The following is a 15827-nucleotide window of genomic DNA, read 5'->3' on the forward strand; positions in this document are numbered from 1 at the left end:
GGCCACATGTTAGGCAACTTTCTACTATAAATGAGATGTTGAACCTCTATCTCCATCTCACCTGACTGTATCTTGATCTCACGTAACTATTGATGTTAGCACTCTGGTTTAGATAAGGTAAATAATTTCTCACTGTTTACTGTGTAAAACAATAAAATCGGATTTTCTTCCACAGGATGGACAAACAGCTACACACAAGCTGCCTGAGGCAGTAAGAGCTGCACTGTAGGGTGATTAACAATGTATTATGTCCTGTTCATGGGAGTCAGCACTCAGACAGTAATGACTCAGGCCCTTTTATGGATGCTGCATTGTTAAGCAGCAATAATGATGCCCTTATTAATAATGTAAGGTTTATTGTGGACAAAATCTCTCTTCTCCTCTCCTCTCTATGTTCCCACTGTGTGATATTTTGCATCAGACGGGATATAATAATGACAGAAGAACGTATGCTTTCATCTGTTTCATCTAGGGCTGTCAAAGTTAACGCCATAAAAACGGGTAAATGCAAATTCGTTTTAACGCAACAAATTTCTTCAACGCATTAACACAACTTATAGTTTTTAGGTTGTAGCGGGCTCAGTTTTAAAGCTAGAGTGAAGATACTGGTATCATATGAAACTAGAAAACCTAATGAATCCATGTGGTTAAATAACGCTCCAAACTTACGCTTAATTTTGGCGAGGAAAAAACTGGCATGGCCATTTTCAAAGGAGTCCCTTGACCTCTGACCTCAAAATATCTGAATAAATATGTGTTTCTATATGGACCTACGAGTCTCCTCTTTACAATCACATGCAGTTTGGGGCAAGTCATAGTCAAGTCAGCACACTGACTGCTGTTGTTACCTGTTGGGCTCGAGTTTGCCATGTTGTGATTTGAGCATATTTCTTTTATGCTAAATGCAGTACCTGTGAGGGTTTTCTGGACAATATTGGTCATTGTTTTGTGTTGTTCAAGGATTTCTAATAATAAATATATACCTAAGTTTTCATAAAGCAAGCATATTTGCCCACTTCCATGTTGTAGTACACACCTCTTAAAAGATTCGAGGACTATTTTTCTTATGTAATCATGGAAAAACCTTCACAAAACAAAAGTGAATGGAGCTACATTAGTAACAAGAGTGCTGTATGAAACCATTATCCATGGTTATAAGATGATGAGTCACAAATTCTCCATTTCCTGACAAAGACGGACATAAATGGCATTTGTGAGGTAAAAGCGCAGGTTGGAGAACAGCACATAACCCAACTTTTACGGTCTCAGAACAGCACTTAAGGCTTATTTTTCTAATCAATCTTCTTCCTCTGCCCCCATTCTCCAGGATGACCTGCAGTATGTATGCAAATATAGATTTGCATACATACTGCGTACATACAATATTCCAACATCCGGTTTCTTAGTGTACGGATGTCAGTTCCGATATTAATCAAATCCTTTTGTGCGCTATCAGCATGCTAAGTGGGGTGGTGTTAGATAACACAGAGATAGATAGACACGGCTCTCTATAGATAATCTCTTTAACATCAGTATGATTAAATGCTGCATCTCATATCCATGAGATCCGTGATCCAGTAGCTCTTATATGGAATCTCTCCTGAATGAAAAGGGTGTGGGATGACAAGCAGGTGGAGAGAATGATAGTATAAACTAAGAGGGAGGAAAGGAATACATTCTGGTTTATTAAAGTAGCAGTAGGCAGTATATGTTTTTGGCATCATTGGGCAAAAATTCCATAATAATCTTTCAGCATATTGTAATTCAAGTGTTCTGAGAGATAACTAGACTTCTGCACCTCATCATGGCTCCGTTCTCAGGCTTTAAAAAATCTGGTGACGGAACGCCTATTTCCAGTCATGTGACCGGAACTTGCCGTTCCTTCACCACATTTCAAACTTTCTCATTTTACAGCTAAACTGTGCACTACAAGATAATTCTGTAAACATTTAAGGCGAGAAACAAAATAAATAATTTTGCTCAAACAAAATTAGCCGTCTTTCTATTTCATTATGTTACTTCTTAATTTCAGTGATTTGCTTTTATCCTATTGTGGCAGTCAAAGCTCCCCGCGAGCCCAGCGGGCGCCTGGTTACAAAAATTTAGAGGTGCATAGCGAAGCGCTGCGACAGCTTGCGGAGCCTTTGCACTTTATGCACAATACGTGATGATGTCATTTATGGCTTGCGCACCCTTGCGCCATAGACACTACGGTGAGCGTAAACCCCGCTTTAGTCCATCGGCTGTAGTAGCGGAGGAACAGTTAGCATTGGCAGAGAAGTAATGTCCAGCAAAATGATTTTATGTTTCCAATGAGACATTTTAGAACATCCCATCATTATTTTTTCAGGGAGAGGCAAGTCAAGTATTCTGCAGTTAGAAGAGGAGACAACAGGTCTCTTTACGCGAGTCACTTTCAGTCGGTCAGAGGCTAAACACACAAGTCAGGACAAAGTGTTGTTACATGCTACCCCATGATGATGCAGTACAGCCTGATAACACGACCCCCTGTCTTTTTGCATCTGCCTTTCTAACTCATCCACATCACTAGTGCGATCCCTCACATGCACCCATTACCTGCTTCCCAACCCCCATATCTCCCACTGACACTAACTGATTAACAACCTCTGCAGGCCTTCCTCAACCCTCTTACCACCTCCTCCCCTCTCCATCCTGTCATACGACACCCTGTCCATCTCTTTTTAATATTTACATATCAATTCCGTTGCTCATCTGTGGATATATCCCACTCAAACAGACAGCATCTACTGAATGGTGACCTAGACACCAGAGAGAAGACAACGCGACAAACGTGGAGACCAACTCATAGTATTGTGTGCAGGTATTGTTTGCATGGGAGATACCTTAATGCCAGGGATAAACTATATGTCCATCAGTTCGATAGTGAAGTTTAAGTCGGCTGTAATTTCAAATGTTTGCACCGAGTGGTTAAGAATCAAGTGGCCATTGACAAAAAAAGCTAAAATAAGATCTTTAATTGCCAAACTGAGCTCAGTGAGAGAGAAAGAAACAAACAATCCGGACAGTGAGACAAGAAAAGAGTTTCACCCAGAGGTTTGTTTTGGTTTATTTCCCCCTATTCTCACTCTGTGAGCCACCAGCAAAACTTAATGAAAATATTTTCCATGCCAGATGTGATATGAACAATTCCATCCCCAGTAAGTACAAATATCTTACATCTATCTAAAAAATATATTCATTAGGGCTGTCAATCAATTAAAACATGTAATCGCGGTTAATCGCAAATGAATTACACATTTTGTGTCCGTTCTAAATGTACCTTAAAGGGAGATTTGTCAAGTATTTAACACTCTTATCAACATGGGAGTAGGCAAATATGCAAATGTATGTATATATTTATTATTGGAAATCAATTAACAACACAAAACAATGACAAATATTGTCCAGAAACCCTCAGAGGTACTGCATTTAGCATAACAAATATGCTCAAATCATAACATGGCAAACTGCAGCCCAACAGGCAACAACAGCTGTCAGTGTTTCAGTGTGCTGACTTGACTATGACTTGCCCCAAACTGCATGTGATTATCATAAAGTGGGCATATGTCTCTTAGTTAGCAGGATTTCTCAAACACAACATTAAAGATATCAATAAACTTTGATGAAATACTAAGCCATGAGTCAAATATGGGTTGCTTTCTGGTGCACACAGTGCCACCATCTAGCCAGTTATGAAGCACTTCAGGCTTTTGCTTAAAACTGGTAATTTGAGAGGCTTAGAGGCTACTTTTTTTGGTGGATTAATTCTTTTTTCCACCATTTTTTAATTCAAAAACACAATTCCATCAGTACTCCTGTGCAGTTGCAACCACATTTAGATTACATATTCATATCAATTTAAGTCAATCCGGCAAAATATGATACTATTTACCTCTATAATAGGTGCTGCAATTAATGCAGCCTTCGTGGAGGTATGTGTTCACAAAGTGCTCCCTTGATAATTTATCTATCTACTTCAGTTATGTATTCATTCATACGTTTTTTCCATACATCTATTTCTATCTGTTAAGTCTCTTTTTGAAGAGCTTTTGAACCACACTACCACAGTAACAAGGTAGTAGTATTAAACCAAAAGTGCTGACTGCGTGGGCTAACTGCATTTGAACACAGGTTCATTAACAAAGTCAAAAGAGTTCATTAGAAGCAGTGCTACTTTTTCTCAGCATATGCTCGCTGTCTGTCTTTTCTCTCGCTGTCAGCACTGCAGCTCACCTTAATAAAGCGTTCATTAATTCCATCATTAGACCTATATAGTGGGCTGCCTGCCTGACTTGTCACCTGACTTGCGTTGTCACCTGCACTGCAGGGATAACATCCAATGTTGAAAAGGTCAAGGTGCCATCGCTACGGAGCAAGTGAGAGTTTGCAGCTGTAATGCGCAGACGTAACTGTCACTGTCTGTCCTGGAAGCTGTCAGCGTGTCACACACTCTCTGTGCTTGTTCTCCCTCTGTGACTGCAGCTGCAAGCGCCGTCTTTCCCAGCACATCTGATAGAGACAGTGGTTCATCACACTAGTTGATAAATGATTAGGCCATACAGCGTGGTAGATACCAGAAATTTGGTAATTGTACAGGAATTGGGATCTGCTTTATGCTCCAGCTGATGGCACATGCAAATCAGTGATCTTTTGGTGCCCCTATTACGGTTTTTGGTCTGTATAAAGCGCTGCATCTTCTTGTTGACTGTCAATGAAAGATATTTAAGCTATGCTGTTGTCATTTCAAAAGCTTTTCAAAAGCATTCACCGATTTGTTGTCAACTATTAAATTAATTGCCCACTATTTTGATAATCGTTTAATCGGTTTGAGTTAATTTTTTAAAGAAAAAAAAACAGTGAAAATTCTCTTATTCCAGCTTCTTAAATGTGAATATTTTCTGGTTTATTTTCTCCTCTATGACAGTAAACTGAATATCTTTGAGTTGGGGACAATTTGAGGACGTCATCTCTGGCTTTTGGGAAACACCGATCAACATTTTTCACCATTTTCTGACATTTTATAAACCAAACAACTAATCCAATAATCGAGAAAATAATCAACAGAGTAGTAGACGATGAAAATAATCGTTAGTTGCAGCCCTGATCAAGAGAGAGTGGTTGCTGTACATTTTGCTCTTCACCAATGTAGTTAAAAATGGTTTAAACTGGCTTTGGATGAGAGATGTCATCACTTTTGAAGCGGCTCAGTTACTCTGCAATACTAAGGAACACATTAAGTTTATCTTAAGAAATACAGTGATTGCTTTTTCATTTGTTAACATAAATAAATATATCTTTTTATCTGAGATGTTGCTTTTCTGTGCCTGAGTCTGCCCTCTGACCTTTATAGGAAGGTGTTTTCTCCTAAAAGAGATTACAGTAATACAGTGTCACATTTTGCCCAAGTTTCTAATTGTCTAATCTTAATTCCAGTGCAAATACAGTACAATCACCACTGTCGAAAGCTGCACATCTTAAAAGACAGACCTGTCTGCTATTGAGGAATCCAGGAAAACATCTGCATTTCACATACTCAGTCCCACGGTCCCAGTTTAATAAACCTTTCTCTGCACATAAAGGACCACTATAAAGTTTAAAGCAACACACAACTCAACAAGCTGGATTTTAACTCAGAATAAAAGGCCCGTTATGTTATCTCTCTCTCTCTCTTCTCACTTACAGTACGTACATTCACACGCGGTGCACGCAATCTCACGCTCAACCACTGTCCCCTTGCTGATTACCTCTGATGTCAGCCTGGAGGTGGAAGAATAATGATCATAAAAATGTCATCACGCATCCGCAGCTGAGAGAGAAAGAAAGAGAGAGTGCAGGGCTTTCCCATTTGGTAAAAGGCTTTTTTCAAGGGTCATACCAAGAATGTGAAAGACAGACACAATTAATGTCCGTGCCTGAGAGGCTTGGAGAGGTTGAAATGATGTTGTTTTGTCTAAATATAAGAGATAGGGACATGTGTGTGCACATAATCGAGACAGCAGTGGTGAGACAGCGGGACTAAAAATACTTAGAGGCAGGAAGTTAGCAGGGGTGTCAGCGCAGAGCACTGTGAGAACACCGCAACCACCTGATGAGGTGTCTCTCTGCACAAACACACACATACACAGCTGTGAGGCATGCTGTCAATGACTGTTTTTTTTCCTCTGTTTCCTCTCTCGCCGATACTGTGACCTTGTTAAAATATGTTGGAGCAGAGAGGATGAGATTCTTTCTTTTTTCAGATGTTGTAAAAACTACAAGTATCAGGAGACGTCAGTGTTTAAACAAAAAACAAAGTGCACGGACGTCTACATTTGGAAAACAGGACTGAATCATGATACAGGCTGAAATTTTAAAAAAAAATGTGGTTCATTTTATGAAGATGCTTGCATTATAATACTGCAGGTATCTACAGAGAACAGTACATTTTTTTTAAATTAAAGTACTAATGGAAAGTACTAATGTGGCTCAATTGTTCAGTAAATGTTTCTCTCATGAACCAGACAAGACTTATGTGTTGATTACACTGTGAGAAACTGCTTTGGTCCCTCCTCTTGATTTCACTCAGTGGTAGGGCTGTCACAAATATTGCAATATTGCAATATAGCAATACCCCACTATTGGCAAGCCAACCGCAGCGGATGGCAAGAAAACGCCACAACCGCTATGTTCACGTTTTTTTTCTTTTTTGAAATTCTTTGCAATGGGAGCGCAGCGTATTTACACTATGCTACAAACGCCAGCAGCGTGATGAGGTGCTGAACGTCTATTCTGCGCCGAACGCTGCACTTGTGGTGTTTTTTTCAGGTTGCCGAGAGTTGCAAAATGTTCAACTTAAACGTAAAATGCTGCGCTCGTCACTGTCACTTTTTACCCAGCCGTCCGGTCACAATGGAAAAGGGGCGGAACAAATACCACAAAGGCCAACCGTCACATCCTACACGTAGGTTACAAGTGCTGAACAACAAACAATGGAGGAAAAACATTTTTACTTATGCGGATATTCCATATCATAGCAACCACATGCAACCAAAGCGTCTCAGCTGAAAGAAACGCTGCACCTCGTTGCCTTTCTGTGTTCTGCATTAAAAAATGATATATAAAAAGTATTTAATTAGTGTTAAAAGTCATCTTTGTCATTTAAAAAAAAACGATATACCTAATAGCCTAACAATAAAGCTATATATATAGCACTATAATCAAAATAAATTAAGTCATTTGTAAAAAAAAAGGCATTATTACAGCATATTGCTGAGCCAATCATCATCACCACAGGGGAAATGTCTTCACTGCTACAGCTCTACTCAGGGCCGTTGCTTCCTGGTGTTATTTACATGTTCAAAGCAATGACATCACGTAACGTAATGATATGGACACAATGTGCCACAAAGCTGGCTAACTAACTAGCAATATTATGTAACTAAGCGTGAGAGTTTATTTACCATTTGCGGAGCTTTGAGCGCCATCCACAGTCATTTCATTTACATTTTCATGATCAATTGTACATGAGCACATCTGCAATTAATCACAAAGCTATCAAGATTTTCAGGCAAATGAAAAAAATACGGCAACTTCCATAAATATATATGAGAAATGGTAATACACTGTTTTGCACATCAGGAGATTTGATTTTCCTTGAGTTCAACCAGTTGAGACACAAATATGTGTATCTGGTTCTCCCGCTGTGCCTTACTTTAACAGAGCTAGCAGTCTGGTAGTAAAAACAGAAACATAATCTTCTCCTATAAAAGGCCCTCTATCGGGGGGGAGCGGGGCCAGATGTGTTGAGCAGCGTGATCAATCTGCAAGACTCATCTGGCTGATGAGGCTAAAATTACACAGAAAGCAGCAAAAAAAAAAAAAAACAGGTGCGGCAAAATGGTACCATGAAGTAAACTATGGAGATGCTATCCTGCTATAATTCTATTCTTTTGCATGTTGCTGTGACCAAAGTCTCTGTGTGCTCAGCTATGACTTGAGATGATGGGAGGGGGGGTGAGAGGATGGAATGACCAGGAGGAAAACTAGGATTAGAACGGAGGAGGAGGAGAGTGGAGAGCTTTCATGAGTGAAACTACTCCTCTTTCCTTCATACATCTCACTCTCCATCTTTCCATCTCTCTTATTTCACTCCAGCTGTCCCTCTTACCCTCCTTCATCCCCGCTTCCTGCCTAGCTGGCTGGCGGTACTATAAATACATTGAGCGAGATGTAAGATCAGAAATGAATTTATCTGCCTGACGTGCTCCCCGCGACCATTTCCAGAGCAATATGTAACTGTTTGAAGTCTGAGGCGGTGCGAGGTGGTGGCTAACACAATCTTATCAAACCAGAGAGGGCTGGCTGGAGAATCTAAGCAGGCCTCCCCGGTCTGTTGGATATTATTCACTCTGATGGCTTCAAGAGCTTTATCAGCGTGCCAGAAATACTGAGTAACCGAGTAAAGCCTGTTTCTGTATCTGTCTCTGCCTTTGCACACAGACGTTCTTACACTTAAACACATAAATACACATGTTTGCATGCGTTGCCCTGTTTAAACACACACACTTAAAATACACTCACAAAGTCCCGGGCACCCCACACATATATGTTTTTTGCTCAGCTATTATGCTTCCCACCACATAGGCAAGCGTAGACGGAATTGGACTGGACATACAATCACAGACACACTGCCTGTCAACCTCCTACAGCCACAGTCACACACTAACACACACTCACACACACACACACACACACACGCATTGGATTGGTCCCAGCGCCTGCCATCTGCGTGTGTTTGTATGTTGGCCTATTGTACCAGGGAATGTGTTATATTAATGTGTGAAAGTGAATGAATGGGTGTTGAAATGAGTCTTTTGATATTTGGAAAGTACAGAAGGTCAGGCTGTTACATGCTGTCAGGGCCAACGTTGTTTCTTTGAAGAAAGTTTAGACTGAAGTTTGTACTCAAAGTGCAACTTGGACTTAAATCACTAAGACTTTTCAAAGCCAATTTTTTTTTTTTATGTCAATTGTACATGGTTTGATTCAAACAGGAAAGGCAGAATGTAGACTCTTACCTGTACAGTGCAGTCATTCTTGTTGGCTTGATGTTGTTGTCACTTCTTTGGAAACACTTGGATCAGAGGTATTGGCAAAAGCAGGCTGACATATTCCAGTATGGTTTTCTTGTGTATTCGGAGGCTTTCGCTAGGAACAGAAAACAATGCAAAAGTAAAAGCTTTAGACACTTTTAGAACAGTTCAGATTTGCTAAAACACTTACTTCAAAGAAGTTAAGTTTTTTTTACAAAACTGACTTGTAGATATATATTACACCAGTTTAATCACTTTCAGTCTTTATCAATAGAAAACAAACAGTAAAGTGTACAGGCGTTGAGAGCATTCACAATTAATTGCAATTTAATTTGTATTAAACATAAAACCTTTAAGTGTTAATTAATGGTGAAGCCATTTAAAGATTTTATTGTAGTGACTTTGCTACAGTGGCTGTTTTTCTGCCTTCAATTGTTCAGTATTGGTGTGTGAAACTTGTGTCCTCCTCCAGTGTCTAATATGAGTAAAAAGTGACACATATATTGTGTAAGAAAGTCTGTGCTTACACACACAACAGCAAGCAGCTTTCTAAAACCCACATTGTTCCACTTTGTCCTAAACGACTCAGGTGCGGTCGTATATCCCTCTCAGAAGAAGCTCTATAATCCAGCATGGAACAATTAACAGTTTTTATAGAGATTTTATAAAACTGATACATCCACCAATGAATGTCTTCTGTGGTTATTTATCCACTTATCCGTGTTGAAAGAGTTGTTGTTGTTATCATTAGTTAGCCGTTAGCTGAGACCTACCGAGCGCCAGGTGTATTCCCGTCAGGGCCTATGGAAAGGAGGTTGTGTCATACGTCATCCACGCGTCATAGCTCCGGGGGTTTTGCACATGCGCAGTAGAATCTCACCTGCACTCGCCGAGATTGAGCCAATCGCAACGCACGACTTTTGGACATCTCCTCCATGCTGCTTCTACTTCTTCTTCTATGCATTTTTTGGCGGAGTTCAACACCAACTTTTAGGTGCATATACCGCCACCTACACAACTGGAGTATGTACAACAGGATCTCGTTTACTTCAGTCTATGAAAATTAAATTAAGTTAGATTAAATTTTAAAAGAAGAAAAATGCAAGGTAATAATAATAATAATAATAATAATAATAATAATAATAATAATAATAATAATAATAATAATATAATAATAGCTCTTCTTCTAATTATTATTATAGAAACAAATAAATAAAACATAAATAGATTTATTTGACTTCTTGACACACAAATGGGCAAGAAGTGACATCAGAATTAAAGGAGCTTCATGGCCCTGAATACATAATTAGGGCCTCCTTTGGATGCAGGACCTGTGTGCACCGCAGGTATAGTCCAAGCAGGTGAAGCAGTGTACCACCAAGGCCTATTGAAAGAGGCTGGGTCACGCGTCATCAACACGTCATATTTTTGGGGTACAACACATGTACCCCATGTACATGTTGGTAATCTTGCCTGCACTCGCCATAATTGAGCCAATCACAACGCACGACCGCAGCTTCAGTTACACTGCGCATGTGTCATACCCCATACCCCAAGACTACCACCTGGAAGTGCAGGGAGTGTGATGTACCAATTCTTTCCCTTTTTTCTGATAAATCCTGTACAAACTCCTGCACATACAGACAAGAAAGTGCTTTGATATGCTCTTAAGGCGACTTGTAATTTAAAGTATAGAAATGACTAGCCTTAAGTGATAATTTTAATATATTTCCTTTCTCAACTATGCCTAATTTTGTCTGTTCTTTATGTCAGAATGAACTCTGCCCTTGGGAGTGGTGTTGTCAACGCAGTCTTTTGAATGCACTGCTTCCAGTACAAAGTCGTTTACATTAATTATAAAGCAGATAATGCAGAACATCAAAAGACATCATTTCTATTTGAAAATGTTCTGTGCAACATTTTTAGGGTCAGACATTTCCTTTGAAAGAAGCTAAACCAGAAGCATTTCAGTGCACCCTTTTTTTTCTCACTGAAGGAGAAATATAGGATTCGAATATGCACTGGACAAATATATTATTAACCCACGCTACACATGCTGAATGAAGGAATAGAGGTTTCTTGTAAACCATAACTTGTCTTTGACCTACACTGTGGGTTCATTTATTTCTGCAGAGAAGATGGAACAGGTTTATATGCCTATCTAACATGGCCATGTGTTTAAATGTGATTTCACACATAAAAATCCATACATTTAGTCCAGGCAGGACATAACATGTGGCGCAAGAAAAATGCACAGTATGGTGCAAGCGTTTTTCATGCATGGAAATGATTTTGATTGCTTAATGCTTTTCAAAATACACACAAGCTTTGGAATGCTGGGTTTCCACAGAATGTGACCTGAGTAGTTGACTTAAAAGTAAAAATAGGGCATAGGCATTATGTACTCAATGTGTCATTATGTTCAATGACAGAAAAGCCTCACATTATAATGCAAAATAACAAAACATTAGAAAATATACCCACATTTAAACATTTAAGCTCTCTAAAGCAGTTTCAATGAAATTTGACATAATAATCATTATTATTGCAGCTCACTTGGACTGGATTGCAAAAGATGTATGTGCGGTTTGGTTTTTAAGTTGATAATTAGCTTTAATCAGTACATTTAATAGAAATAGGGTAAAGTTATACAAATTGACAATCAAATGGCTTGCTAAAGGGCACTGAAGTAGTGGCTTTAAAGGTGCAATGTGTAAGATATGGCCAGAATTTTTGTTTAAAACATTAAAAAATGAACTCACATTATCAACCGAATGTGGAGAGGTTACATTGTTGATGTTACGTCAAAGACGTCTATGTATTGTGATCGTGTCTTGTAATACCACTTGTTCCTCGAGAGGCAATAGTGAGTCACTGTAGCGCCAGTCTGCCCTCAGTCCAGAGAACGAAGAGCTGCCCAGAGGGCTTGTCATTAATACATCCATGGTCCGTGTGCATTTTATAGTTTGTTTGCTCGATTTCAGCCAGAGCAAATCCCAAAAACGGGGGCTCTGATCCCGTGGGACTGCTGCCCCGACTAGGGATGTCACGGTACCAGAAATCTAATAGTCGATACCAATACCAGTGAATTTACACAATTCTCCATACCAATTCGATACCACGGTAAAAAATAAATAAATAAATAAATAAATCCCATATAATTCAACACGCACTCCTTTATTAAAACATTGAGGCATGTAGCCTTTAAGTAATAAATAAAAAGAAACGTCTATTAACATTGCAAAACAGAACAGAGGCATGTAGCCCTCAAGTATTTAAATCAAATAATATTGTCTGGATGTCTGTTTTTGAGGTGCTTTGCTAAATTGGAAGTATTTCCTCCTTTGGAACGAAAAGTACGACGGCACCGTTACTGCACCGCATACTGGTTTTTGTGAATCTATTTTTAATCCTTGTAAATCCGCCTTGAACGCAAAGTACTTCCATACCCGACTCTTGCTATTTGTTTTCTCAACGCGTTGAGGAGGAGGTAGCCCTGCAGCAGCTGCCATCTTTCACGTCTCGTGTTGTTGTTTTTTTCCGTGCTGTTACGGCGTTCTTCTTCTTCCTTCATTTCACGGCAGATGAGAACACTTGTAAGCGTATACTGCCCCCATTAGATCCGGAAGAATCGCATCTCCAGTGACCTACCTCCGCTCCGGTATCAAATGACCAATACAGGCATCGTTCGGTACCTTTGGTACTAAAGAAAACGAGTACCGTCACATTTTTTTAATTTTGGTACCGACTTGGTACCGAAGTATCGGTTCTCATGACATCCCTAGCCCCGACTCCCCACCGGATCAACCAACTTTCGGTTGCTGACGTTACACAGTTTAGAGCGTCTGGTTCCGAGCCAGTCACTCGTCGGCGGGGAGGACGAATCAAAAACACAAGTCGTTCCCTTGTCTCTGCCACCCCAGACCCAAGCCAATAAACAAACTATTAAAACGTAACGTTACACGGACCATACAGCCCCCGGTTAGTGTCACAGTTAATACAAAGATGGCTAATTTAAACCATTGGCCAACGCCTCATGTGAAGATTATAAGATAGCAGTTTTATTTTGATTTGATCTCATAGTTTCAACAGTTTGGCTGAATTGTATCTATTATTGCCCTGCTGATAGTTAGTAGTTGATTTTTTTAGATTGTATGGGCTCAGTAGTAGAGGTGAAATGCTGCCCCCTATTTCTTTTGAGCGGATGGCCGGGTATTACACGTTGCACCTTTAAGGTGAGAGGTGAAGCCGTCTTTCATTCCCCTGTTAAGTTTTCTAATATCTCAACGGACTTTGAAATGACCTTCATTCCTGAGTTCATTTCACTACACCATTTTGTGGAGTGGATTGCACGAGCACCAGCACCAGCCATCATCCTGCAAATGGCACACATGCAACAACTTGTCATCGCACTCAACACTTTGTGATAAATTTCGGCGAGGCTACCGTGCTGCAGTCAGATACTGATGGCCCGCCCACACTGGTGTCAGGATGTCTTCATACTAAGCGACGTATCAGCAGCTCCCAGATCAGTTGACACAAAAGTCACAGTGTTATTGTTCGTGTTGATTGATGTAGTTGTTGCATTGCTCTTTTCCTCACAGCAAGACATCATGCTATAAAAACTAACTTGGACATAAGTAAGTTTGTAATTCAGTCATAAGCAATAGCAATGAGATATTTTCTTTTGTGCCAAGCCTCAGTGTTTTTGCTCTACACATCCTGGAGATCACTCGTAAAACACTTTTTCCACTGATAATGACTTTTCTTCTGAGTACATTAAAGGAACAGTGTGTTACATTTAGGGGGAGTTATTAGCAGAAATGGAATATAATACACATAACTGAGTCGTCTTCATGGAGTCCGCCATGTTTCTACAGCACAGAATGGACAAACCAAACACTGGCTCTAGAGAGAGCCTTTCGTGTTTTTATGCTATCTGAAGGCCACCGTAGTTCTCGTACACACTTGTGAATCCGTGGTACCGCCAGCCACCGTCTGACTTCCGTTGCTCCTAAACTAGCGTTATTATGTTAAGGATGGCCTCTGAGCGAGGCGGACAGCGTTACCACGGTTTTTCAATCGACGGCTCACGTTACCACAGTCTTGGAAAGGGAGGAGTGAGCGGAGGGGTACTCGGTTGCAGTCTGCAACCACTAGATGCCACCAAAGCCTACACACTGTCCCTTTAAAACATTCATATTCATGTAAAAATAGTCACGTCAATACTTTAATGATGATAAATTCATAGACTAATTTAAAATGTACTTTCCCTTGGGTTCCTCGCTTTTGATTTCTTTTTTTGGAATGAGCTCAATGTTATCCTCAAGACAGAAAGGCAGCTATGCCCACAGACATACACATACAGTACATATGCAGGCACAACTGTACACACAAGCACAATATTCATGCAGACTGACAAACAGACTCTCATTCTCTTTCTCTCTCTCTCTCTCTCTCTCTCTCTCACACACACACACACGCACACACACACACAGACAGTGGAAGGCTTATTTGAGGTTATTATGGGATATTAGTTTGGCTTGGGAAATGACAGGGCTTTGCGCGGATGCTGCCGTTGCATAGCAACCGAGGTAATTTTCAGCTAGCACTGCTTCATTTTAGGTGATAGAAATGTTTTTTTAATAAAACAGGAGGAGTGGAGATATTTTTGTCTGCCAGCCGTGGAGAGCAAAAAATGGGGAAGGAAAAAGAAAAAGAAAAAAAACCATGGAGGATAATTTAACAATAATATGTTGATTTTGATAAAAATATACAATGGTTCGGCTTGAACTTAACTTGTCTAGAATAATTAACTCACCTCAATAAAATATTCAAAATACAGTATAAAGATAAAATACAGTATCATTACCGTGGATGAAATGACTTGTTACAAGTAACACATTGGTGTTAGCTATTGATAGTATAATAGAATCACTGCACATTAACACGTGTCCTCTACTTTCCTTCAAGACCCATGAAATTCAAAAACAGACACAATATTAATTGTGTAATACAATAATAAAAACAGACTCTTTTTTTTGTTTTGTTTTCGCCAAAACAAAAATATCCCTGAAATACTGTGTCTCCCTCAGTAGCTAAACATTTTAGAGAAAATTGTAGTCTGGAGCAATGACATGCTGAATCTGTAATTTAACATTTTTGGTGATTAAAAATAAGAAGAAGACAATAGGAATTAGCATCCCAAATGTAATACATGATCTCTACCAGCTACCTCTTGCATGGAGGAGAAAAAAGAGAGATAGAGGTAGAGAGGGAAAAACAGAGAGATATAGAAGGGTGTAGGGAAAGAGCGAGCTACTGTAAAACATGGTGCTGTAGTGGCAGATAAGTGTTTTTCTGGTGGGGCAGATTAAAAGACTACAATTTCCCGATGAATATATTAACATTTTATGAGGCGAATCGGGGACTGGCAATCTCTCCCCTTGCATAAATAATGAGCTGGTTTAATATGACTGCCTGGTTGGGAGTCTCCCCTGACATGTGTGAAATTGAATGGGATGTTATGTGTGTGTGTATGTGTGTGTGTGTTTGCAGGATGTGTGTGTAAATGGGAGGAACAATGTGTGCGTTCAGTGGAGGGGGGGGGCGTAAGGGATGTGTGTTGGGGTGTTGGCTGGCGTCGTATGTGTGTGTCTGCATTTGGATGTGTGTTTGGCTCTTGGTGTGTGTGTGTGTGTGCGTAGGCAGGATGCTAATGACTGAGTCACTGGC

At 39.9% G+C, this 15827-nt stretch overlaps 1 long non-coding RNA gene across 1 annotated transcript in view; it reads right to left on the reverse strand.

Annotated features, from left to right (window-relative positions):
• LOC141779406 (uncharacterized) overlaps positions 1–9964 on the reverse strand; it is a 110684-nt gene extending 100720 nt beyond the window's left edge. Inside the window, exons 1-2 of the long non-coding RNA XR_012596285.1 lie at positions 9866–9964; positions 9078–9207 (exon numbers count right to left, since the gene is read on the reverse strand). This is a non-coding gene — a long non-coding RNA (uncharacterized LOC141779406). The remainder of the gene's footprint in view (positions 1–9077; positions 9208–9865) is intronic.
• Positions 9965–15827: the final 5863 nt, after the last annotated feature.

The sequence above is a fragment of the Sebastes fasciatus genome, chromosome 12 (assembly GCF_043250625.1).
Source record: "Sebastes fasciatus isolate fSebFas1 chromosome 12, fSebFas1.pri, whole genome shotgun sequence".
Taxonomy (NCBI): Eukaryota; Metazoa; Chordata; class Actinopteri; order Perciformes; family Sebastidae; genus Sebastes; species Sebastes fasciatus.